Here is a 25,137-nt window from a genome sequence, read left to right on the forward strand (position 1 = left end):
CCCACCTCCCCTCCCATGCGGAGGCTGTCCTCCCGAGATTGTTTCCAAAACCACTCCTTTAGTGAGAAATCCGATCCTGTCCCCGAGGAAGACGGAGTACTGCCACTTTCCCGGAGACTCTGCTGCGGCTCCTCGAGCCCCTCCAGGTCCGGAGGGACTCCTGTCCTGCTCGACCGAGCGGTGAGTGAGCATGCCTCACCAGGAAACCTTTCGAGAGAAAAATGAGGTTCTGCCGTTCTACTTCTTCACTGTGATGAAAAACAAAGGAGCTGGAGCTCTGAGTGAAATAATTTTAGGGTGAAGAGATTTCTAGGATATGTTTTTATGACGTGGCCTAGCCATTTCCTTCAGGACATCAGAGAAATATCATGATTCTGCCCCGCAAGGGTCCTGGTCCAAGAGATGAGGACAGCTGAGCCCATATAGCCATTTCCTTGACTGGTGCTGGAGAGTGTGATAAAACTAACAACAAAACTGTCCTCTGGGGGAGTTGCACTAAGCAGTGTATTTAAAGCCTTACATTTCAAAAGTCAGGTGAGCAAGCTGGTTGATTTAAAAGGTGAGAGCAGTGGAAGATTTATCATCTTTCTGTCTTCCAGTGACATGAAATTGTTAAGTCAGTGGAGCATTGAATGGCAGTTCTGCTTTCTGTATCATCCCCTTCTTTAAGTCTGAACTACTTGCAAAGCTTTGCACTGGAAATTGAATCACCAAGGCAATTCTTGTAGTATTGGGGAAAAAAAAAAAAAAGCATATACATGGAAACCCAGAAATCTGCTTCACCTGGGTGCAGCAGGGTCCTGTTTCTTGGGGGAGCGTGAGCTGGGATCTTGCAGGGCAGGGACTGGCCTGTGCTCCCACCGAGTGCAAAGGGAGGTGAGTGTGATCAGCACTGCTCGGCAGTCACTGAATCATGCTGTAGCAGGCACAAGAGTGCAATAGGAACTGCCACTGAACAGGCAGCAAAGATGGTATTATAAACACAGTGAAATTCCAGCATAAAGTTGACAGTTCATTTGTGGACGAGTAGGTCTCTCTCGCTGATTCATTTTCATTGTGTAATGAGGTTGAAAGGCCCTTTTTGTTCATACCCTTTCCAAAATAGCTGTGGCCTGTGTGTAGGGACAGCTGGTGTGTTCTTGAATGGACCAGAATAACCTAACTCACAGTGGAGACTGCAAATACTTCTCTGGCTAACATGAGTTTATGGATACAAAGGAAAGGAGAAAGGGTAAGTAAATAATAACCAGCATTACAGTAGAAACAACAGCAAGCCCTCTTAAGGAAACCCTCCTGTCCAACCATCCAGGACCCACTCTGGCAGTCACACTTGCTCCGCTTGAGGCCCCATTAGAGCCCCCCTGAGGTGCCCCCCTGTACACCTCACACTCACACAATCACACAAAGTCTTCTTAACCTACTCAGCCCCAGGTTTCCCATAGCACAGTCTAAACATCTGGATCCTTAAAATAAATTAATCATGGTGCAACAACAAAACAATAGCTTGAGCTGGGTGCCTACCCGGAGGGACCCAAAACAAAAGAAACCCTGTGGATTTTATACCCTCACAGTCTGGGGTCCTCAGCTCCTGCTGTGTCTCTGAGTGTCTGTTCATGTGGCTGTGTCACAGGTCCCCATGCCCTTTGTTATGTAAAGACACCAGTTCAGTCAGGCTTTGCCACCCAGAGGTCAATCTGCATCTCACACTGCAGTTGCACACTGAGATACTTGTACTATACATCTTCCTCAACAATCAGAAAGTAACCTGCAATGAACTGGAAAAGCACCAGAAAAATTTTTCATGGTGCTTTATGTCTCAAAGCTTCACTCATAGCCCTGGTAATCCATTCTGGGCTTGGACAAGGCTCAGGCAATGCTTCAGTTCCTGAGCTTTGTGAGTGGTCTGTCATGGGGTGGGTCTCACACACAGCATGTTACTAGGCATTGCTGCAAACACCTTTAGTCTCCTGATGTAGAGGACTCCTTAGTATGGTTTGAGGCTGAGTTGATGCAGAGCTCCTCTCACATTCATCACTGTGGCAGCTTCTGAGTTTGCGAAGACTCCAAGGAGAGTTTATGACAGGATCTTATTCTTCAGAAAGTTTTTGTTAAGTTATGTTCTTGCTTAGCCCCCACAGGCTGGGGACTGATGACAAGCCTACTTCTTGTTCCCTCCACTCTAAGGGCATAATGGGGGTTATCCTTTTCATTACAGCTGTCCTCGGTTGAGCTCAGTGTCTTGTTTCTTTCTCTCCCCAGTTGGACATGCCTTGCCAGAAAAGGAGTAAAGAACTGTGTCCATGTCAGTCAACTAATCCCCTCCCCATGGAAGGATCTGGGTAAGATCTCATGAAGACCTGCCTGGGATGCTATAATTAGTTCATAGAATCTTGGAATGGTTTGGGTTGGAAGGGACCTAAAGGTCACCCAGTTCCAACCCCCTGCCATGGGCAGGGACACCTTTCATTAGACCAGATTGCTCAAAGCTCCATCCAACCTGGCCCTGAACACTTCCAGGGACAGGGTATCCACAACTTCTCTGGACAACCCATTAAAGTACCTCACTGCCCTCACAGTAAGGAATTTCTTTCTAAAATCTAACCTAAACCTACTTTCTGATATCTAACCTAAACCTACTCTCTTTCAGTTTGAATTCTAACCACATCAGTCTATGGTTTGTACATCTCTCAGAGTTGTGTATGTGATGTTGTGCAGCACACTTGTGCCATCAAGGACTGTCTGGACTTTGTGTTTCTCAAACAGCCTTTGAAGACAACTGACAGAGCCTCTTCTGTCAGTTAGAACAATTTGGGCCTACAATGTGAGATCTGGGAGATATTTTAAATGAACAATTTCAAAGGTTTTCAACAAACGCAATGATAAATTTATTATGATTTCTTCTCAAAGTATTAGAAATAATTAAAATACAAGACTAAAAAGTATGATAAATGAATAGGAATAATATTGTTAACTATAGGTATGTATTTGGGGATTCATTTTGATCAAATGCACTGTTCACAATGCAGCCATAATCTTGCTCACATACTCTGGCATCCAATTTTTCCGTGGGCCATTCGTTCAAAGAAGAATCCCTTGTTACTGTAACTGTATCTGCCTTTCTCTTCCTTCTGTACAATGGAAAAAAAAAAAAAAGAACAGCAACCTATTTATATTTCTAGTCTTATTTATAGTGAGAGATCAAACAATGCTGTGAGCATGAATGGAACTGGGTTTTGGAGAAGCTAGAGTTTTATGATAAGTGATGCATATGCCCTGTGTATAAGAAATGACATATGTTCATTCCTGACAAAAAACCAAAAAAAGGTAAGTTTACCCTCACATTCCTCAGAAGAGATACGGAATGCTGTGGCTCCTTTCTGCTCTTGCAAGTATGTAACTGATGGGAGTTTTGAGGTTCACAGGTGCTAAAAGAGGTGTCTTTACTTTGCTGGATGTAAGAAAGCTGGGAAAAGCCTTACCTGAAAAGGTACACTGTAGAGGAGATGAGAATGACAATAACAGCTACACCTGCCACAGCTCCGATGACGATGGCAATTGTGTAGTCTGAATCCTCTGTGTCAGGGTCTTCAGCTGAAGAACAAACAAGAGCCCTGTCACTGAAAGCTAACCATGCTGTGAAGGAAAGTGGTTTTTCTCCACTCTTGCCTGTCTGTTTGGTTTATACTGTGTTCTCTGTGGCTTTCTGGAGTGATGTCAGATCCAGGTCCTGTGTGCTGTACCAAGCCCTGCTGTCCTGTTTTCTGGTATCTCTCCACTGGGCTTCTGGCCCTCCTTTCTGCTTGGATGACCACAGGCTCTCACCCACTGGGGTACTAACTTATATCATGAAAATGAAGAGCAAGCTCAGTCTTCTCCATAATTACACCCATTTTTGAAAGTGGTGGGTGTAACCCAGACAGGGAAATACAAAATAGTTTTATTACCTATTTTTTCAGCCTCGCAGTTTGGTCCGGTGTAGAGTTCAGAACATTCACAGAAGTGGAGGGAGGTGCTGTTGGTAGTTTCAGAGCAAATGCCATCATTCTTACAAGGATTTGGCATACATGGGCCACCTGGGAAAAAAGGAGAAACACTTGACTCTCAGATAATCCAACCCTGAAGAGAACTGTTCTTGTTTAGATTACACTGACTCCTAATGCTGCACATCCCCTGTATTTTAGCATATTACTTGTATCTGACAACATGGATAAGGGAAAGAAACACTCTTTCTCCAGTGAAACATCGGAGCAAGATCCCTTGCATGGTTTTCTTCTGTACACTCTCTCTTGTAACTATCCCTAATCCAGTGATGTCCTTTAAAGTAGGTCAAGACTTTATTGCATCAAAGACAATGTGACAGTGGTTGACTCACTCCTGTAGCATCCACGACTGTAGTTTGAAATGCCACAGATTTCACCAGACCCACACACTTCGTCAGAGCAGAAAACAGTGGAGCTTTCTGTGCACTGGCATTTCTGAGAACAGTCATCAGTGGTGAATATTTCTCCAATCTGGAAGAACAGGAGTTAGATGTTAAAAAACATCAAATAAAATCAGCCAGAAAAATCATGAATGTAGCACTGGGGCCCTCACTGTACTCTTTCCAATACTTTCCTGATGAATGACAATAGAGCAGGTTGGTTTTTCATTAAGTGGTTTGTGAAAAAAAAAAGAAAGAAAGCAGCTTACTAATGCAGCTCTTTGAAACTTGAGGATAGCCCAAGAAAGAAAGCAAAAGAAGAGTTTGGGGTATGAGATCCTAGCCCCAGGCAGGGTACATATGCAACCAAAAATGGTCAACTGTTGCTGAAGATGAGTGGCAGATGAATCACATCATACCTCCAAGGCAATATGGAAATGCTAGCTGCCATTTTTCTTAAAAGTGCCACCTATCAATGGTAAATCTGTACTGGCTTAGGCCTTTTTTTGTACCAAATCTCTAGTGGTAAACCAGAAATCTAATGAAATAATGAAGATGTTGTATCCTGCAGTGACAGTGGAGGGTTCTCCTCAGAATCCAGCTTTGCTCAGGGCTTTCTTCATGTCCTACCCAACTCTACAGACTCTCAACCCTGCCTATACCACTCTTCACTGAGAGGAGCAGGGCCACAGTGATGCACGGAATTTTGCTGTAACTGGTGTGTTGTAAACTTTAGAGCCTGTGAGTGTAATAAAGGTCAAGAACTAACATGAGTTTATCACATACTTTCTCCAAGTGTTTGCCTTAGATTGGCAGGCAGAGTTTCAGAGGGAGACCAAGAGATCTTGACCTCTCTTGCCTTTCTCCAGAAACCAGAATTTTATCAAACAATTGCTCTTTGTTTCTAATGTTTCTAATGCAAAATTACATGCTGAGAATTATGAGGAGATGGTCAAAATAACTAATGGGAGAAAATAGTGCTGTGGGAGCTGTCTGACCCACAGAGAGACTGTACCTCATAGTATTTGTTAAGGTATGTGCAGCCACACTCTTTGTAAGGCACACAGTCAAAGCCACTAAGAACATAACCAGGGAGGCATTCACAGCCTTCAACACAGGGTGATTCACACTCAGAGGGGCTGGTCAGGTCGTTGCAGGATGCTGGGCATGCAGACATGCATGAGCTGTACTTGCTGTTGGCAGGACATGATATACCTGTAAAAATAAGGAGTCCAGTTATACCAGGATGCAGTGTATTAGTGAGTTACAGAATTGCCTTTCTGATCCATTTTGTAGGAGGCAATATGATGAACACACACACACTCACAGATGTGCATACATCTGTAAAAGTACTGAACTGTAAGTGAAGCACTCCAAAGTCAGGAAATGCATCATCAAAGCTGTTTGTATACTGTGCTCTCATTCCTGATGTACACTGATCTCAAAACAACTTCTCACACATTCAGGGCTGCCATCCCTTCAAGTGCCAGAGCTGTTCCACAACTTTGGGAAATGTTTTCTGTGTTTCACCAGAAACACAAAGTCATCTAACCATAGCAGACGCAGGGAAAGTATGGTTTGATTAATCTCCAAAATTAAAAAAAAAAAAAAAGAGCATAAATATGTTTGAAATGATTGTAAGTTTTATTTCATAATTTTTTAGTCTGAAAAGTTTTGAGTTTTCAGTTGAATCTTTTTTTTAATCTTGAAATTTCACAGGCAAAAAAGATAATTAGTATGTTTTGTATATTTAAAGAGAGTTTGAAATGAAATGTTTTGCCTTCTGATTTGTAGCTTGTGATGGTCTCCAAAATTTAAACTTTTTGTCCTATTGGGAATGGGGACACCTTTCACTCATGAAACTTCTGATGGGAGCTGACAGCTCTGATTTCCTAAGTATCTTTCTAAGGTAAGGTTTAAATGCAAAGGTCAGCATAGGACACAGAAGAGAGGCCAGCAAAGCAAACGTTCTTAACGGTGAAGAGTGAGTGAAGTGTGAATCAACATGTTTTTACTTCCTGAGAAGATGTGATATAGGAAAAGATTTAAACTTCAGATTTTAAGAGTCCTGTAGGTAGAATCCCTGCTTTCTGTTTCCTGTGCTTACCACAGTCTGTCTGTTGCCTCCAGCCGTCCATGCTGACTCCTTGCTGCTGACAAGCCAGCACATATTCCTCCAGACTGCGACACAAGGTAGCAACCTCATCTCCTTCCACACACATATCGAACAGGCAGCTCCTATGTGCAACATGAGAAAACAGTAATTCCCAGCACATTTGTTAGTGGTTGTTTTCATTTGCTTTTCTGCCTCACTCTGAGTTAGTTTTGTTTTCCAGTATCTGGCTGACAGGAAACAGGATTAAAAGACACCCCAAGCACATGATTGGGAAGATCAGGTCATTTGTTGTGCAGCTGCTGCTGTTATGTGAGGTGTCCATATAGAGTCATAGCATCATTAAAGCTGTAAAAGGCCTCTAAGATCATTGAGCCCAACCTTTAACCTAACACTGCCAGGTCCACCACTAGACCATGGCCTAAATTGAAAATTTTCCTCATATGCAATCTAAGCCTCCCTTGGACCAAGCAATAAACAGTTACCTGACTTAAGACAGTAAGTTCTTCTTTGCTCTCTGATTTTGTTTTGGGCTACTTCTTGCTTATAGAGCACTTTTTAGTGCTGCTAAGTCTTACAGCTGAGCTACACACTACTTTCAATACATGGATAACCTCCCATGTCCATGTGCCTTGAATGTTGACACTGAATTCTATTTTATCCAGTGTTTGTTTGCCAGTGCTACCTTCTCAGTTTTGCTCATCATTTGAATATTCACGGCCTGATTTTCAGAGGCATTGAGAGCCATGATGAATGGAATCTGCAAATATGCAGCATCTCAGAAAAATCAGGGCACCACCAAGCAGGTAGAACAGACTGTCCTACTAGTATATTATATATATATTGAAGCCACTGGTCCACTTTATCTGGCTTGAGATACTGTAACATTCTTCTCACAGATAAGAGGGACTTTGGGGTGGGCATTATCTGTCTTAAAACATTAGGCACAACTACATACCTAAAGAAAACTGGCAGCTACTTGGCAAATTTGTGTCTGATGATGGATGAATGATGAGTGATGAATATGGGGACAAATACAGCTCAGAATTAGGTATGTAGGAATTGTATATGTAGGAGGCAGAGCAACCTTGAAACACAGCAGAGGGAACTTTCTTGAAGATACCAGGTTAGTTGCTCTTAACTAATCTGTTTTTTGTACTTCTCCATGAAAAATTCAAAAAGTGTCACTGACAGCTTCAGCCTTTGGCTATGGCATGACACAGGTTTGATGAAGCTAGAACTGCTACCCAATAGACCCAGGTGCTAAATTCTCACTGAATGTGGATGAGAACTGTAAGCACATTGGAAATTCCAGGCTACAGGGATAATGCCTAACACTGCTGCTTTATCTGTGTAGGAAAAGAGGAAAGCTGCTTTGTAGAGATAACAGAGAAGGGAAACTCTCAATAGAGGAAAGAAAGAGAATCACAACTATTTTAAAATAAATAAGGGTATGTAAATATATAGATAGTGGAAGCACTTGGTCCAGTTCTACAAAGACACTTACTATCCTCAGCTCCTGTTAATACCCTGGAGACTGCAGATGACTGAAGATAGTTCTTGTCAGAAACTATTTGCCAAAATGATTTTGCAAATGGAGAGAACAACTGTCTGCAGTAGACACTTACGTGAAATAGAAATCTGGTTGGACTGCAGAATGACATTTGGCAAAAGGGCCGTTTAAGTCAGTCAGGATTCGACATCTTGAAGTTGTGTTTTGCTGCTCCAGCTGATTTTCATTGCAGCCTTGGAAAAGCCCTGGATCTGGTTCCTCCTCAGATTCATTTTCTGAGTTGATATCTCGTCTGTAAATGAAGTCATTATGAAATCATCAGTGTTCTGTGTACATCTAGCATTCATGGTACTACTCTCTGAGTAACACTGCAAGAATACTTCTGCCTTGTGTAACTGTAAGCTTATTTCTCTTTCACGTTTTCTCCTGAGTAGGAAGGAGATATAGCAAATCAAAGATGTACTGGAACACTTCCTACCATCTCAGAGATTCATGGATATTTAAAGTAAATGGGATATCTGTAGTTATCTCGTTGGAAATTCTGCGTGATACATGTTTCATCCATTGCCTCCTCCATCCAATCTATTCAACAAAATTTGAATGTTAGTCAGAAGGGTGCAGCTGGAATAAAGCCCTGTTTCTTGGACATATGTTCACTTTCACTGAACAACTGGCTGCATGCCTGCAATGCCAGAATTCTCCTACGGGCCAGCCTCCATATCCCCTTTATGCTCAACACTGCCCCATATACTGTTTTCTGCTATTCTGGCAGGCAAATTTTGCAGCCAAAATATATCCTGACTGCTAATATAGTTCCATTTACTTTCTGAAAAAGCAATGTGTTAGTGGCTAAGCAATTTCCAAAGGGCTTTCAAAGCAACAGGAAGGAAAGGAAAGGGAGAAGGGAGAAGGGAGAAGGGAGAAGGGAGAAGGGAGAAGGGAGAAGGGAGAAGGGAGAAGGGAGAAGGGAAAAGGGAAAAGGGAGAAGGGAGAAGGGAAAAGGGAAAAGGGAAAAGGGAAAAGGGAAAAGGGAAAAGGGAAAAGGGAAAAGGGAAAAGGGAAAAGGGAAAAGGGAAAAGGGAAAAGGGAAAAGGGAAAAGGGAAAAGGGAAAAGGGAAGGGAAGGAAAGGAAAGGAAAGGAAAGGAAAGGAAAGGAAAGGAAAGGAAAGGAAAGGAAAGGAAAGGAAAGGAAAGGAAAGGAAAGGAAAGGAAAGGAAAGCCTTTTTCGAAGTTGTGTAATTAGCACAGAATGTTCCTGACCCCAAATATCATGCTCATGTACCATCAAAAGAATGTCCTTACTTTTTGTGTACTGGTAGAAAAAAAATAGATAGCTATGAAAGCAAGAAAACCAGACTCTTCAAGAACCTTTTCTGGAAGGAACTGTGAATTTATGTTGATGGATTTCAAAGCTACCTTCATATTCCAGAGGAAAGACTAACATTGAATCAGGATTTGCACTCACTCAGACCCATTCAGCACAACATGTATTTATCTTTGCAAGGAACCACGAGCTTGCCAAAAATGTTATTCATCCCTGTGCTCTAACAGTTGTAATGGCTGTGACTCCAAAGAGGGAAACTGAACTGGACTGATGCACTGACAGTTCAGGCCTCTTTTGGCCAGATAGAAGGGCACTGATGGTTCACCTTAGTGATGAACAGGAAAAGTCACTACACAAAAAAAAAGGGAAGAAGAAAGATGAGACAGAAAAAGGACAGTGTAGTTATTCCTAGAGGTTAACCATGGCTTAATTCACTCACTTCTAGTGGCAGTGCTTGCTGTGGATATTAAATAGCAAATCAAGTACCTGAGACGAGAGCTTCTTTTCAGAGGAACTTTCCAGCTTTCACCAAATACATTCACATTCCTCACCCAAACACCATCTGGATTTGTGAAGTCATTTCTGTGTCTCCCATCAAAGTCTCCACACAAGCCTTCCACTCTGCTTCTGTAGGTGGTAGCCAGCTTTATGTCTAGGGAAAGTCAGAAGGCAAAAAAGCTGTTACACAGAAATTTTTGTCACCGAGTGTATGGAAGAGGTGGAAATCAATGCCAAGTGCCACATGTCATGATTCAGATTGAAGCTGGTAATGTTACATGGGCTTAAGATGTAGCATATGAGCACAGACCTGAACATAGCTGTTCATACATGTATTCACAGTTTCTGTGCTCTCCAACATGAATCATGATAAAAAGCAATTTCTTGCAAGTTTTTATATAACATGACATCACCACCTGGGTGCTTTTAGTGCACGCTGCTTACTGCTTTGCAACAAACTGAATGCATCACCCACTTTTTGCCCTTCACTTACAATCCACTTGATCATTGAGAAACAGAATTTCTATAGACGGACATTTGCTTTCTGCAGTTGGAATTTCAGGGTTTGGAATGATGGCCATGTAAATAAATAGCCTGGCACTTTCACCATACACTCAGAAATACTATAGCTATATAGCTATAGTTGTAAATCAGGACTAACTCTGCTTTGAACAGAGGAGGTAACGTGTGTCCAGCTTACATAGAGTGACTTGTGTATATGCCTTGTAAAAGTCCTGACAAACACTAAAAAATGGGATTATCTGGAGTAGGCTTGAGAGGAAGCGTGCAAAATTATATACTCACAGTGTATAGCTTCAGGATCTCAGTCCTATGACTCTTGTGACTGGGTTAAGACTTCACCGCATCATCCCAATTAGCAATTTAAAGTGATTCACTTTTGTTTTTATCACTCAGACCTTACTTAACATGAAAAAAATATATGACAGTCTGACTCTACATCTCATTTCTCCTAAGTTCAGTGGGATCCAGAGGGAGAAATGCCAGTTTTATGGCTTTTTCTGGTTCATGAGAAACACTTTTTATTGTTTTCTGGTATTTCATATCCCATAGGACCATAAGCTGAAAGGGTGAAGATTTCAAGTTTCGCCATGGGTTTAAACCTCCTCTGGAATGCGAACATTTTTGGGGTCAGTGCATAAATATTTCTGCACAGTCTTTTAGTATCACTTACCTGCATTTTGATTGCCATCAAAGCTCAGGTATAAGCCAAAATCTGTCTCCAGGTAAATTCTTGTTGTCCTCTGATATATACGAATACCTTCATGGGGCCGAACAGGGGGCCTCACCCTCACACCATCCAACTAACAAGGAAAGAAAAAATTAAAGTTCAATATATATAGGCCAAATTAAAATCTGGTTTCAGTACAGGTCAATGCTACAATTGAATACTTCTCTGGTTTTATGATAAATATATCAGATAATTTAACAGCATTTATTTTTTAAGTTAACAAAATCATGTATTGTGGAAAGTGATCTGAACACAGTACTTCATATCATCCTAAGAAATTTCTAGTATTGAGCTAAAAATGTAATATAGCAGCTATATATACTTTTACACTCCAATAAGGAGAAAGAAAATTAAATTATCCTATCATAAACCAAACCTTTCCTTACCACTGATAAAAATTTGTGTGGCTTTATTGTAAGCCTTGGGATATTTGGGGTTTCATTGATAAAAATATATTTATTAATTTATTTGTTTGAAGTAGAATTGTATCTTTCATAGCTATGGAGAAAAAAAGACTCCACACAACTGAAAATCTCATTTGCAGTTGCCTCATAGCACTGATGTAATAATACAGTTCTCTGTAATACTCTAATTCTTCAAAAAAGAAGTCCATTACTCAAAGGTGTTTTACTCTAAGGGAGGGCCTTTTTTTTGTGCTCTGCAGTCAGGGAGAGGCTTACCAGAACCTGCTTGTTCTGTCTGAATCGCACTGTGTGGTTGTAAACATTGATGAGCATCTCTTTCAGGTAAGTAATGTGTCGACTTCCACGTAAAGGATAGTTCATGCCTTCAATGCTGAACTGTGTCAGAGTGTCAGGTAAGTCAGGGATGGTCTGAGCCAGAATATACGTGTATTTCCCTTGAAAGTGGTGCACCAGCCCGTCGAAGGTGACGTAGTGTGGGTCGCCCATGACCTGGCATCTCCCAAAACCTGAAAGGGAAGAGCTTCATTACTCTCCAGTCTAAATATGCATGTGCCAGACCCCATGTATGGATTGGTTTAAAATGTTAGATAAAAATGGTTGCTGCTAGCATGCAGGTCTGAAAGTAAAGATGGGTGCTCAGGCTTCACTCTAGTGAATGGACACTCAGATGGAGAGGTGGGCAGAGAAACTCATTCCTCTGCTGAGAACCACTATGAGCCAGCTGAGCTGAAGCAGAACATTAGGGTTTATAGAATTTATTGAGACTAAGTTGTGCACATTGGCCCTCTGCAGAGGAGTAACTGCCACAAGCACAGCTTGAAGTGGCCTCACGAGAGATGTTGTTTTCATAACCTCTGCCATGTGTTGTTACAAATTTGAAAAGCAATGTTTAATTTTGCTGTCATTGATTTCTGGTGAGGTTACTAAACTGATCATTGGGTTTACCAGACCTAACAATCAGATACAGTGACTATCATCTCTGTATTCTCCTTAATCACTGAACACAGAGTAAACGTTTATGCCAGGAGCAAGGCATAGCAAGGCTATCCTTAAAATTGCTGGGGCACCTCTTCTAGGATATATTGCCAAAATGTAGCAGGGGAACACTGGATTTGCCTTATGCTTATGTGTTGATCCTCAATACAGTAGGACTGATGCCATGCTATTCTTCAAAACTGAAGTGTAGGGACGCTATGCAACAAGCTCTCTCCTAATCAACCCAGCCTCCCTAGAGAATATGAGATTAACTTTGCCTAGCCAACACAAATGTTGAATGAAAAGCACCAAAGTCCTCTGACTGACCTATGACCTATCTGTCCAGATCTGCTCTGTCCTGGTTTTGCTTATTGGTTTTTGGTTTGGTTTTTTTTTTTTTTTTTTCTGTTTTCAAATCAATATGAAATGGAAAAAAACAGGGTAATTGTGATAGGATTCCCAAACTGAGCTTTGGGTTCAGTAGACGCAGTGTGAATTTTTTAAAAAAAATTTATTCAAACTAGTCAGAATGAACTGTCAAGTTTCTAGATATAAGTAAATTATATCCAGGTATCCATTTCCCTCTACAAATTCTCTGTATGGAATAGGAACCTTCTGTTATGAGAACTGAGGCCTTTTTGTATTCAGGAACATGTTGTCAACAACACAGTCAGAGTTGCCTTCTTTCCCCATGAAAGAGTGGAATAGCCATGAAAGAAAGAATGGCCACCCACATCCTCCTCCTTCTGAAGCCCTCAAGTGAACCCCATGTGAAGACCAGCTTGCACATACCTGTTGGATTGCACTTGTGTTTTCCATCTTTGATCACGCAGGTTTCTCTAGAATCACAGCTATAGCTCTTACAGCTGATGACACCATTCTTCTGGCACTGGCATCTTTTGGTGCAGTGTGGAGTTATCCATGTCTCCCCAGCCTGGACACAAGTTGTGTTAATAATACGTTATCAAGGTGCTCAGCTTTGCAGTGCAATGGAAGTTCAATAGCCAAGGGTGTGGACAATAGCTAGGCGCAACCTTGTCCAGTTGGCAATTCCACAACTGCTTGATTAAGTGTAGTTTTGCCAAGAGCCTGGGAGAGGGGATCTCAGTCCATTTATCTTACTGTCCTCAACATGAGAATTTGAACACAAAACCGGACTAGGACAGACTGCCTGAATAACTGATCAATTGACTGGTTTCAAATAGGCCTCAGTTTTGGCCTCAGGTGCGAGCTTCTATATCTCCAAATACCCAAGCCTGCAGCTTTCACTAATCAGATGTAAAGTGTTTAGGAGGCAGACCCTGAAGTCTTTGATCTCTCTCTCTCTTTCATATTAAGATGGACAGGAAACCAATTTTCTACAGGTTTTGAAGTCAGAGATTTGCTCCACAAACTACTTACGCTGTAGTAGTTGTTGTCATCATCCCTGCAGCCACAACTGCTGAGAGGCACACAGTTGCCATTACTGAGCACATAATTATCATCACATTCACAGCCCTCTGTGCACTCTTCTGTCTTCTCACAAAGGGAAGAGGCAAAAATGTCACTGCATGTTGATGGGCAGGGAGAGACACAGTCTTTGTAGTGGCTGTGGGATGGGCAGGGCAATGCTGCATGGAAGAACAGAGCCGGCGTTATTAAATACTTTTAAAAGTGCCCTGCAAACACTGAAAGCTACACTTTGGCCTATGAAATGGTAGTACAGAACTGCCTTTTGATAGCTGATTTTGATCATCAGCTGGTTTTTATTTAAAAAAAAAAAAAAACAACAAAAAACAAACCAAAGAATGCTCTTTGGAACTGCTTATTCAGTTTTATTACAGGTATGACTGAACCACCTGGCACAAGATTATCCAGATTCAGTATTCCAGTTCAGCCGCAAATGCCTCTTTGGGCACTGCTAGAAATGACACCCTGAAAGGCAAATTCCTTAAAATATTCAACTCTCCATTGATGCAAATCAGGTGCAAATTTAGCTTAACTACAGATGTGCAAGAGCAGCAGATATGCATTGTCAGACTGCAGGTTCATCTAGCTCTAAACCCTATTTCTGCCAGTGACTAGACATGCATAATGGACAGTTCAAGAAACAGTGTAACATGATGAAAGGTTTGTTAGTCCAGTATTTTCCTTCACTCATGGCAAGGAGGAAACTAGGTATTCCAGATCTATTAAACATTGATCTGACTTGGTTTTTAACCAGTTAACTATTTTGTCCTCCACAACATTATGTGATAATCCCACAATATAATACTAAATTGTAAAAAAACTGCCACAGATAAAACCCCACTACATGAGCTGTACTAATTTTTACATAATTTGTTTGTAGCTTTGTTGAACAGGTGGTGTGAGGCACACACCCTGGAAATTAATCTGAGAACAGAGTCTGTAATAAACAACTGGGCAAATTGACAGTTTTCGTTCAAATCACAGTGAGTAGCATTGAGCCCAGTCCCCTAACACAGTATCCTTCTTTCTTTTAGTCTTCTGGTTATACTATTTCTTCATTTTAGGCTCAGTACAATATCTCATTTGGCTACTAATACCATTCTCACTTCAAGTTCATATCCACAACTTGTCTAGTTCTGGGTTATCTCTGGGTTTATCTGAACCTGAACACAGTTCAGTGCAGCAATGGAATCATGATAGTAGAATTGCATTTTGTGAGAATTTGGATTTAATTTTCTTTTACATAACTTTTTCACCTAATTCTGCTAAGTTTCTCCTGCTATCATTCATTCAGGTTTCAGTTTTTTCACTTGCTTGTGTACTTACGACAGAATGTGCTATTTCTCCATTTAATGGTGATTCCATGATTCTTGCAGGTGTCAACATAGACTTGAACTATGTCACAGAGAGCAGACTTCATACCATCATACTGGCACATATCATAGATGCAGATCTCTATGAAATCGTCAGGGTTGACTAGACTATGGCATACTTTGAATTTGTCTGATTTTAGAACGTTGCACTGTCCTTCAATGACTTGTTTATTCTCAGCAGTGCAAGGAGGATTATCATCTTCTCTTAAGTCTGGCAAACAACTGCAAGAAAGCAATGGACACAGGCTACTATAAGGCAGACTGAAATTGAAAAGTTTGTTTCCACTGAAAAGTAGAAAAGACTGGAGACTATGACTTCCTTCTGTCAATGAATGAAAGACTCGGTAGAAGTAGACTTGCTTGACAACCACCACACTGTGTCTGACACTTGTTACTCTCATTGAAATTGAACCTGATTAGAGGATTGACTTCACAGCTTGACCTTGGATCTGTCTCATCACAGCAAATTTCTGTGGTGAACTTGACTGAGCCTGGCTGACCTTGGCTTCCATCCATGGGGCTTCCCTGCTTGCCTCGCTCAGGTAGGGTGGGATGGACCTGCGCTGGTGAGGCCACTGTTTTCTCAGCCATGTTGTCACATACGGCTCCCTGTCTGCCAGGGAGCAGCTGGCCCTCACCATTCCCCAGAACCATCATCCTGCTCTGGGTGTTACCAGTGTAAAATAAACGGAGTCCACACTGGACTGCCCCAAAGACTCATTCCCCAAGTGTGTACGTAGGTCCATAGAACAGCTGTGGTTTCCCTCTGGCCTGTGCAGTGTTTTCCTGTGGGGAATAGCTTCAAATTCAAGAAGAAAAAGGTCTCATGTACATTGGTTATAGGTTACGAAGTAGCAAACAGTCAAAACAATTTAAAACAATTCACTGTTTCCTGAAGTAAGATGGGAGGTATAAAAATTGTTTAACATTTACCCCTTATCACTGTCTTTCTCCACTTCCCAGCTATTTCCAAACTGTGGGGCAGTGACAACTGTACCATTGGTCAAGGACAGATCATCTTCACGATTACCATTGAAATTGCCACACATGCCATGCACCTGCAGATGGAAAAGAGCCGTATTTTAAGCATGACCTCTTTGCATCAACTTCCCCAATAACTTCTTATTCGTTGCCTATGAAATAATGTGACCAAATCACCAACAATAACCAGTCCCGTACCAGACATTTCAGACATTCTGACTGCACCCATGGAGAAACAAAACAGAATTTGCAGTAAATCTGTGATTCCCTAAGGCTTCAAGCTGCTATTTCTCTAAGTTAGAAGTATTCCCCATGACAGGTAATTTTCTTTAACTTTCCCCTTGGAACACAAAAAAATTGTTGTAAAGAGAAAAAAAATAGAAAGGAAAACAATTATGTGTTACAATACAGCAAAAGATGCAATAGCAAAACACAGGAATAAAAGGAACTAGAAGTAAATGCACAAAGCAGCGCTTTTGAAACAACTCCAGATATTTGTATACTAAATCTTACCTGTGAGAAATAAGAGCGTGGGAGGGTGATCTCCAGATGGTGATTGCCGTCATATTTCACTATCACACCAAAGTCAGTTTCCACTACTATAAATCTGCCAACATTTCCAATGGATACCCCTTGCAGTCGGTTGTGCACTGGAGTGTAGACTCTCTCATTGTCCAGCTGGAGAGATGTGTCATTTGTCAGTATGGACATCCTTCCATGAAAGCTCACAATCTATATTCCTAGCAGTGCTGAAGATTTCTCTGTGACAATTTTAGCTGTTTACATTTCCACCATTGCATATTCCAGCTATGGGTGGCAGGAATCAGCCTTTTATCTGAGGAGGGCTGGGCAGGATTCATATCCTCTGCTTTTAACAGGGAGCTAGAAAGATCCCTGGTAGTGAGCAAGGTCTTTCTCACCCATGGGGTAGATTACCTGCCTCCAGTATTGCCATGGCTCCCCATGTTATTTTAGACTGAAGCATTATGCCTTGCTCACTATAGGTGACTGGGTTGATAAAAGCCGTTGAAGTAGGGAGTCCCATAATTTAATTCAGGGAACAATTCCCCAGTATGGAGGCCCTGGGCTTAATCTCCAAGATATGGACAATAAAACAGTAAGCCCAAACCAGAAGCCTTGGGAACTAGTGAGAAATTATATTTCCTCATGACATCCATTTAATGGAGGTGCCCACAAGTATTAAGCATATGTATACATATTCTTTAGGAAATGTGAAGATCCTTTTTCCTACAGCTACTCTAAGTGAGCGAATTTTAAGATACTTCTTGCCAGGATAAAGAGCACCACCACCTACCAGTATTCCTTTGTTTTTCTGAAGGGTGATTCGTACACCATGCACATCTATGTAGACTTCTTTCAGGTATGTGGCCCCTCTTAGTCCTCTGTCTTCATTCTTGCCAAGTATGGTTATAGGAATGACATTGGTGGCAGTGTTGACAACCTCAACCAAAGTGTAGGTGCAGGTTCCCACGAAAGTGTACTTCATTCCATCAAAAGTGAAATAGTGGGGATCTCCTACCACTTGACATGTGGCTTGACCTGAAGGTGAAAAAAACTAATTAAGAATTTTGTACTGGATTTCACCATGGACTCAGCTGACCAAAGCAATTTGCATTAGTGTAGCAGCCTCATCCTGATCATTATTATGTGGGCAAACTTTCACAGAGGCATCTCACCTTCATGCCAATAACATTTATTTGGAAATACGAAGTTTCCAGAAAGCATCTCCTAAAATTAATTTGCAAATTATATACAGAATGACAATTTGGCAGCAACCATTTCTATATGCTGTTGAAGCTATGATTTATAGTATAGTTGAGAGTAATACAGAGTTTTTCTACTTATCTATATAAAAATACATTATTAACTGTATAAATATAGATGTAAATATAAAAGTAAATAAAATTACATATATATACATCAATACATAATGCACTTATCATTACGCAGGCCCACAGAAATACAATTCTCACAGAAATGCAAACAAATTTAAAGCTTGCAGCACTTGTGATGTGGGACTTGAATTTTCATTATCAGGACAAATAGAATCCAAGCAGCCTTGCAGACTTTTGGGCAGCATCAGTTTTTGCTGATATTCACTACAACAGGAGGCATCTGTGCTTGCAAGACAGAACATCATGCATTTTCATCTCAGCACTGGCAGCAGTCAGTTGAGACTTCTTTACTATCACATATGAAAAGATATTTATAATAAAGCTAGAAGAAGAGGGTCTAATTATTGACATTGGGGTGATTTTCAGGCAGGACTTACCATTGGAATGACAGCCCAGCACACCATCCTGAATACTGCACTCCTCTTGGACTCCACACTCCCAGGATTTGCACTCAATGGTGTTGTTTGCCTTGCATGTGCAGCGCTCAGTGCAGGGATAACGGGTGAACCAGCTTTCATTCAGCTATGTGGAAAAATAGAGTGTAGCAGCATATATTATAAGATAAATAGGAAGGTAAAACCATAAGGGAAAATCAAATTACTACTGTTTGAATGCGCAAGATATATAGTCATTTGGGCAATTGCAGCCACACAGGTCATGGATCAAGAAAACTGACAAAGTAAGTCTATTTTGAAATTATTAATGGTGTAAATATGAATTGTGTCGTGTTATTAACTTGTTTTTTTCCCTCACTGTGATAACGAATGAGATCCCCTGGTTTTGGTTTTTTCCTTTTTTTTCTTTAAATGTCTGAGGTGACTTGCCTGGTGATACTGGTTTTTTTCATCAATACAACCACAGTTGCTTTCTGGCACACATTTGTCTCCACTCAAAACGTAGCCTTCCTTACAGAAGCAACCTTCCACTGGCAAAGAACTGCAGGAATCAGTTGCTGAGATGTTCAAACAGGTAGAGGGACACCTAGTACCACAGCTCTTGTAGATGCTGCCTCCAGGACAGGACATTGCTAAATGAAGAGAAAAAATAAGATCACTCAAAAGGGCAATCCTAATAAAAGTTTTCCTGGTTTTTTCACTGTTTTCTCTTGAAAATATACAAAATGGCTGTTAGAAAGTCTGACAGGAGAGTGCGGAGTACAAAGAAATTTCTTGCTGAGGGAGATGGATGGCTTCTGATAGAGGTGGGCAAGACATGTGGGCACCCCTTGTGCTTCCCCTCACAAGTCAAATGTTGCAGGGTAGGTCTGATGTGATCACACATGACTAATTGTGCTTGGTTCAGCAAACTTTTTTCTGCTGATTTAAAGGTGTAAAGTGACCCAGTTAAGGGAATAGAAGAATCTTTTGCCATACCAGCTGGTATGTCCCCATTACTGTAGTTACTATTTGAACACCTGCCATGTATTCCAAAATAGAACTAAAAATCACACTCTGTCTTTCACTGAGTCTCCTTGAGAACAATATACTTTCACACCCCTCAGCTTATGGTAGAATTGGGCTTCTATCACTCAAAACATGGTCCCCAGGGATAACATTACATTTTACAGAAATCCCGAAGTATTTGTCCATTTCTGTCATCTAAAAAAACACAGGAAAACATGGGTTTGGCTGGATTTGCTTATAAATCACTACATATGACTCTCATTTATTTCTGTCCCTACAACAGGGTCTCTTAGTCCTGTGTGACAATTACAGCCAACATCTCCAGTCATCTATCCAGACTTCCATCCCTCGGTCAGGATCTTAATTGAGTTTTTATTTGAATCACTGATGAAAAGAGCACTCGAGAGTCAATCTTTCTAATGTTACTGAGTTTTCTCTATTACTAAAAGCAAGCCATAGATATTTAGGTCCTGGCCTATGGCCTCAGACTATGGAGTCTGGATGTCCACAGCTTTAATCTAATTTGGAGGGTTAGAAGCTTATTTCTTCCTCTGTCTTCTTTTTATATATGAATTCTCTGTGCTCTGTCCTTTCAGAGCTGACTTACTGGGTGCTTTATCACAGTGATTCTTTTTCCAAACTGACCAGCTCCTAGAACCTGTCCATTTTTTAATGGTTTAGTTTAAATGCAGAGCTAATTGTTGATCATATAAAAAAAAAAAAAAAAAAAAAGAAAGAAAAGAAAAAGAAAAAAGGTGAAGAGCTGCAGAAGGTAGTCCAGTGGTAACTGGTAAAATAAAAATTAGTATAAGACAAAAAAAGCGTAGAAAACAATTGTGGTTTATTTAAGTATGATTGACCTTTAGAGGACTTCTTTTTTTTCTCTCCAGGTGTGTAGTTTGTGGACTTAAATGTCCTTTGGAAGATGCTGCCCAGAGATGTTGTGGATGCCCCATTCCTGGAATTATTCAAGACCAGGTTGGATGGGACTTTGAGCAAGTTTTAATGTTTTAATGGAATGTGTCTATGCCCATGGCAGGGGGACTGGAACTAGATGATATTTAAGGTCCCTTCCAACCCAAACCATTCTACGATCCTATGATTGTATGTCTGGCAAGCAGGAAGGTGTCCAGTGTTGCTTAAAATCAGCACCAGCAGAACCCCTGGAAAGCTTTATTCTAAGAAATATTTCATTATATTAAATTTGCCATAAGGTCATTCTGAAGAGAATTAATTGAGAGATAATACTCAATTTCTTTGCTTTAGAGAGAAATAGAGCACTTCCTAGAAACAGCTGCTTTTCAAGGTCTCTTTTTTTTTTTTAACCAAAAGCATGTTTTATGGAGGACTACCAGCTCCACTTACTTTGAGGATGGTAGATTTTCACTGAAGCAAAGGGACTTATTTCTCCAATGCAGAAGCTCACGTAAGACACAGTTGAATGTAATCAGACTTTTCCAAGAAACTAATAGCACATTATAAACATTATAGAACTTCAAGGATTTAATCTGCATGTATCCTAATGTTCTCAAAAATTAGTGGTTTATACAAATCTTGGAATAGTTCTGAATCTGAAGCAGGCTCAAGACATTATAAAAGACAAACTATACTCAGAACATTATGTAAAATGAAATAACATGCATGGAAAAGGTAGAGAACAATGAAGTTAAAATTCAGAATAGATATTTCTATCACAACACTTACGGCAAAGAGTAGCATTCCTCCACTCTATACATATCCCAGCATTGACACACGACTCAGCATAGGCCTGCAGTCCATAGCATAAGGATGTTGCCTGTCCCCCAGTGAAACATACGTCATAAACACAGTTTTCAAAGAAATTCTGTGGAGGCACCTTGGTGTGACAGTCCTTGAAGATTCCTGTGTAAAACAAGAAAGATATATAGAAGGATAGAAAAAACCCACTGCAATGTTAAGACTGTGACCACCATGTATTTTCTTTCATAGCAAACACATTGTGAGTGTTCCAGGCTGTGTTAAATAAGTTAATCCAGTATTTGAAATGGATACAAGATGCACAATATGAGAATGGGCTCTCTGGATCAGGTTTTCTTCTTTTTGCATGATTGATACAACATAGCTTAAATAAATCAAGCTTTGCTGCCTAGGCAAATCACTAATTCTACAACTATAGGGAACATATACAGAATTTCAGATAAACTGTCTATAATACACACACTGACAATGCCCTCTGAACTATTTCTTTTAGCAAGCAGAATGAGAGTCACTATAACACAAAGACCAACTATGGTTCCCTGCACATGTTCTCAGATAAAATTCATGGACACATTGGCACTGTCTGAACAGATGACATATCCTGACCAGGCATCTATGGGTTTTACGTTGGCCATTCACACTGGAGGTTTTATATGCTTCCAATATGAGCTCAGAAAAAGAGACTATACAGAAGGGACAAAACAAGCTAGACCATGCTCCATCACATGGCTCACAGAGATCTACTAATGTACTACCTGTTGGGTCTGTGATCATGCCACATGCTGTGTTTTTCTCCGCTTCACTCTCCAACACAGGATCACATTGCTCTTCTGTCCCACCACTGGAGCATCTAGGGAAAGCAAGCAAATCAAACGTGTTTCACAACTCTTACTATCAGATTTTCAGTGGAAAATTAATATATGTCAACCCTGCACAAAAGAGTGCATTTTATTTCAGTCACAAGACTTTATCCAGCTTCTTTGTAAAGCTGATGTCATCCCTCTCACTGAATGGACTCCTTTTTTGTTCCCTTCTGGGTGATTCAAAGGCTTATTCTTAGCTGAAAAAAAAAGAGCTATGGGATCCAAACAGTTATGGTTTCCAATTAGGGAACTGGACTGATGTACCATCCCCCCTCACACTCAACAGACAGTTCCTGCTTTGGAAAATGAGACTTAAAGGACACAAGCCCTCATATCATTCTCTGGTTTATGTAAAAGTGCAGCTCCCTACTTCTAATGGGCAGCTGGAAGATGTAGAATGGTACTGGATGAAAAAGCCAGTGAGTAGAAGAACATTTGATTTTAAGAGTTTGCTCAGCAAATGCCATGTGAATAAATTATTATACATACATGGTGTTATTCTCAGGCACAAGCCAGCTTTCTCCAAGATCAGTGGAACCACTTGCAATGTCACCATTGGGCTTTATATTGTCATCATTTGGATCACCATTATAATTACCTGTGAGGGTAAAAAGAGATTTACGGGACACATGAAGTTCAGACCTGTAGAAAAAACCTAGGTTTCTGGCTGTAAAATAAATTAAAATGAGATGGGGAGAATATATATGTAACATCAGTCTGTACTGGGCAAAGTAAGAGCAGAATTGTGTTCTGATGACTGACAAGAGCTGCTCTCAGGCACTCGAAGCAGGAAGGCTGTAAGTTCCTATGCAACTAGATTACATGGCATCCAAGAAAAAAACTTATCTAAAAGAAACCCTACTCATTTTCTGGCATCCTACATGTAGAATGCTAGACTAAAAATTAAACAGTGCTATTTGCACAATTATATTCCTAGGGAGATTTCCTGCTTTGAAAGTGTGAAAAACCCATGGAGGGGTAATTGAACTAGGAAGCTTCAGATGATCCAAACCAAAGAATAATCAGAAACTCACAAGACAAACTACTCTTGTAATTTCTACATGCTAAGAAAAAAAGTTTAGGTAATCACCAGCACCACTTACCACAGAGGCCACAGAGCAGACCACTGTAATTAGAGGGCACAGAGACTTCTGCATAATGATTTCCATCATATCTCACCCACAGCCCAAAGTCAGTTTCCAGTAGAACATATCCACCACTGCTTTGAATACTGATCTTCTTTTCCATAAATACAGGCAAGTTCATTCTGCGACCATTCACCTGTACAGCAAGTTGTAAAAGTTAGTGTATGGTTGCTGGGACTCCTACAACTTCCAGCAGCTAGTACAGATTACTGAAAGATAGGATCTTGTGCATAAGGAAACTGGAATTCATTAGAGAATATCTGAGCAAATTTGTTGGAGATCTCATTAAAAGAGGTAGATACTGTTAATAAAAAGACAAAGTTTTGTTATAAACTCTACAGAGGTAATGTTTAATTATCTGCATGTCAGTAAAAATTATATAGGTATTTTCTTACATTCACTTTCTTGTTTTTCAGAAGAGAAATCTGATTGTCATAGACTTCCACATGCACTGACTTCACGTAAGAGACTTTAGTGTTGGCTCCTCTGTGCTCATTTGTTGTGGACACATCAAAGTATGGAAGACTCTCAGAGACAGTGCATACTTTGGAGAGGGTATAAGTGCAATTTCCCATGAAGTTATGGACTTTGTGGTCAAAAGTGTTATAATGTGGATCCCCAGAGGCGCTGCAGGAAGCACGACCTGTGAAGAAAGGGAAAGTCCCTCTGAGTCTTCACCTCTTGCAGCTGCTTGATTCCCAGTTTGCTTGTTTTACTTTGTATTTGTTGCTCAGATGTAATAGTGATGACATCAGTCAATAGCCCTCCAAAGGCCAACCCAGCCTTCTATCTTTGGACCCACAAAGAATCTTGTGTATCAGAAATCTGTGCTAGAGGTTGATGAGGAAATTTGGGTAAAAGGCATTATTAAGACATCATTATACAAATTGAAGCAGTGAGTTTTTAGTGTCCAGATCAGAAAGGCTATTTCTGACTAAATAGGAAGAATTTATTCAAAAACTTTAGAGGGCTGGTCAGCCAGAATAGACTGCTGCACTATCAACTGTCTGGGTTTCAGTACTCACATCACTTATGGGACTTAAACTGAGTATTGCATTCACAAGATATTCTTTACACACTTTAAAAAAATAGTAAATAGCCAGTGATAATATGTACAAATGGAGGTACACTGTGTATGCATTTACATGTGAGACCTGGGTAATATTTTGAATGCTGATAAAAACTTCCAATTTTGAAGGAAAAAACTTCCCATCACCTCTTAGCAGCGTTGAGCCTGAAAGTTCCTCATGGTATTTACTAACATCAACAAAAAATAAGGAAAAGAGGTCCTTACATCTTTGCTTTTCAATGCCATGTTAAGATATAGTTACATTTAGGGATGTATCTACATGTCAACCTTAACTCCTTACAAAGAAAGACATACTTAAAAATTACCAAGAAAAGCAGAAGAAGTCTAAACTGAGTAGGTGAGCCAGCACTCTCTTGTACTTAAGCAGATACATATAGACATCAGTGATTAAAACTGGAGTAAGCCAGCTATTAAAACTTACCTAAACTGACAGTTTAGTACATATCCTAGATAATAAACTAGTCTTTCCCAGGAAAATATAATTGGATTATATCCCAAATAAAAAAAAAATTGGAAATTAAATTAAATTTTAAAATATATAGACGATAACATCTGTATAACAGGTGAAAATTTGCCACACAAAAGAATAATTTAAATATATAAGGACATGGCAATAAAGAATATGTGAGATAACTATCGTATGTCTGGTCTACTCTTAAAAAA

General features: G+C 40.4%; 1 long non-coding RNA gene across 1 annotated transcript; it reads left to right on the top strand.

The window, feature by feature from the left end:
- Nucleotides 1-82: 82 nt before the first annotated feature.
- LOC309576882 lies at nucleotides 83-25,044 on the top strand. The gene is made up of 3 exons (XR_014226719.1): nucleotides 83-180; nucleotides 2,260-2,339; nucleotides 23,801-25,044. It is a non-coding gene; the product is annotated as an uncharacterized lncRNA (long non-coding RNA).
- The last annotated feature ends 93 nt before the right edge of the window (nucleotides 25,045-25,137 follow it).

The sequence above is a fragment of the Coloeus monedula genome (genome assembly GCF_965178545.1).
Source record: "Coloeus monedula genome assembly, chromosome: 10".
NCBI lineage: Eukaryota > Metazoa > Chordata > Aves > Passeriformes > Corvidae > Coloeus > Coloeus monedula.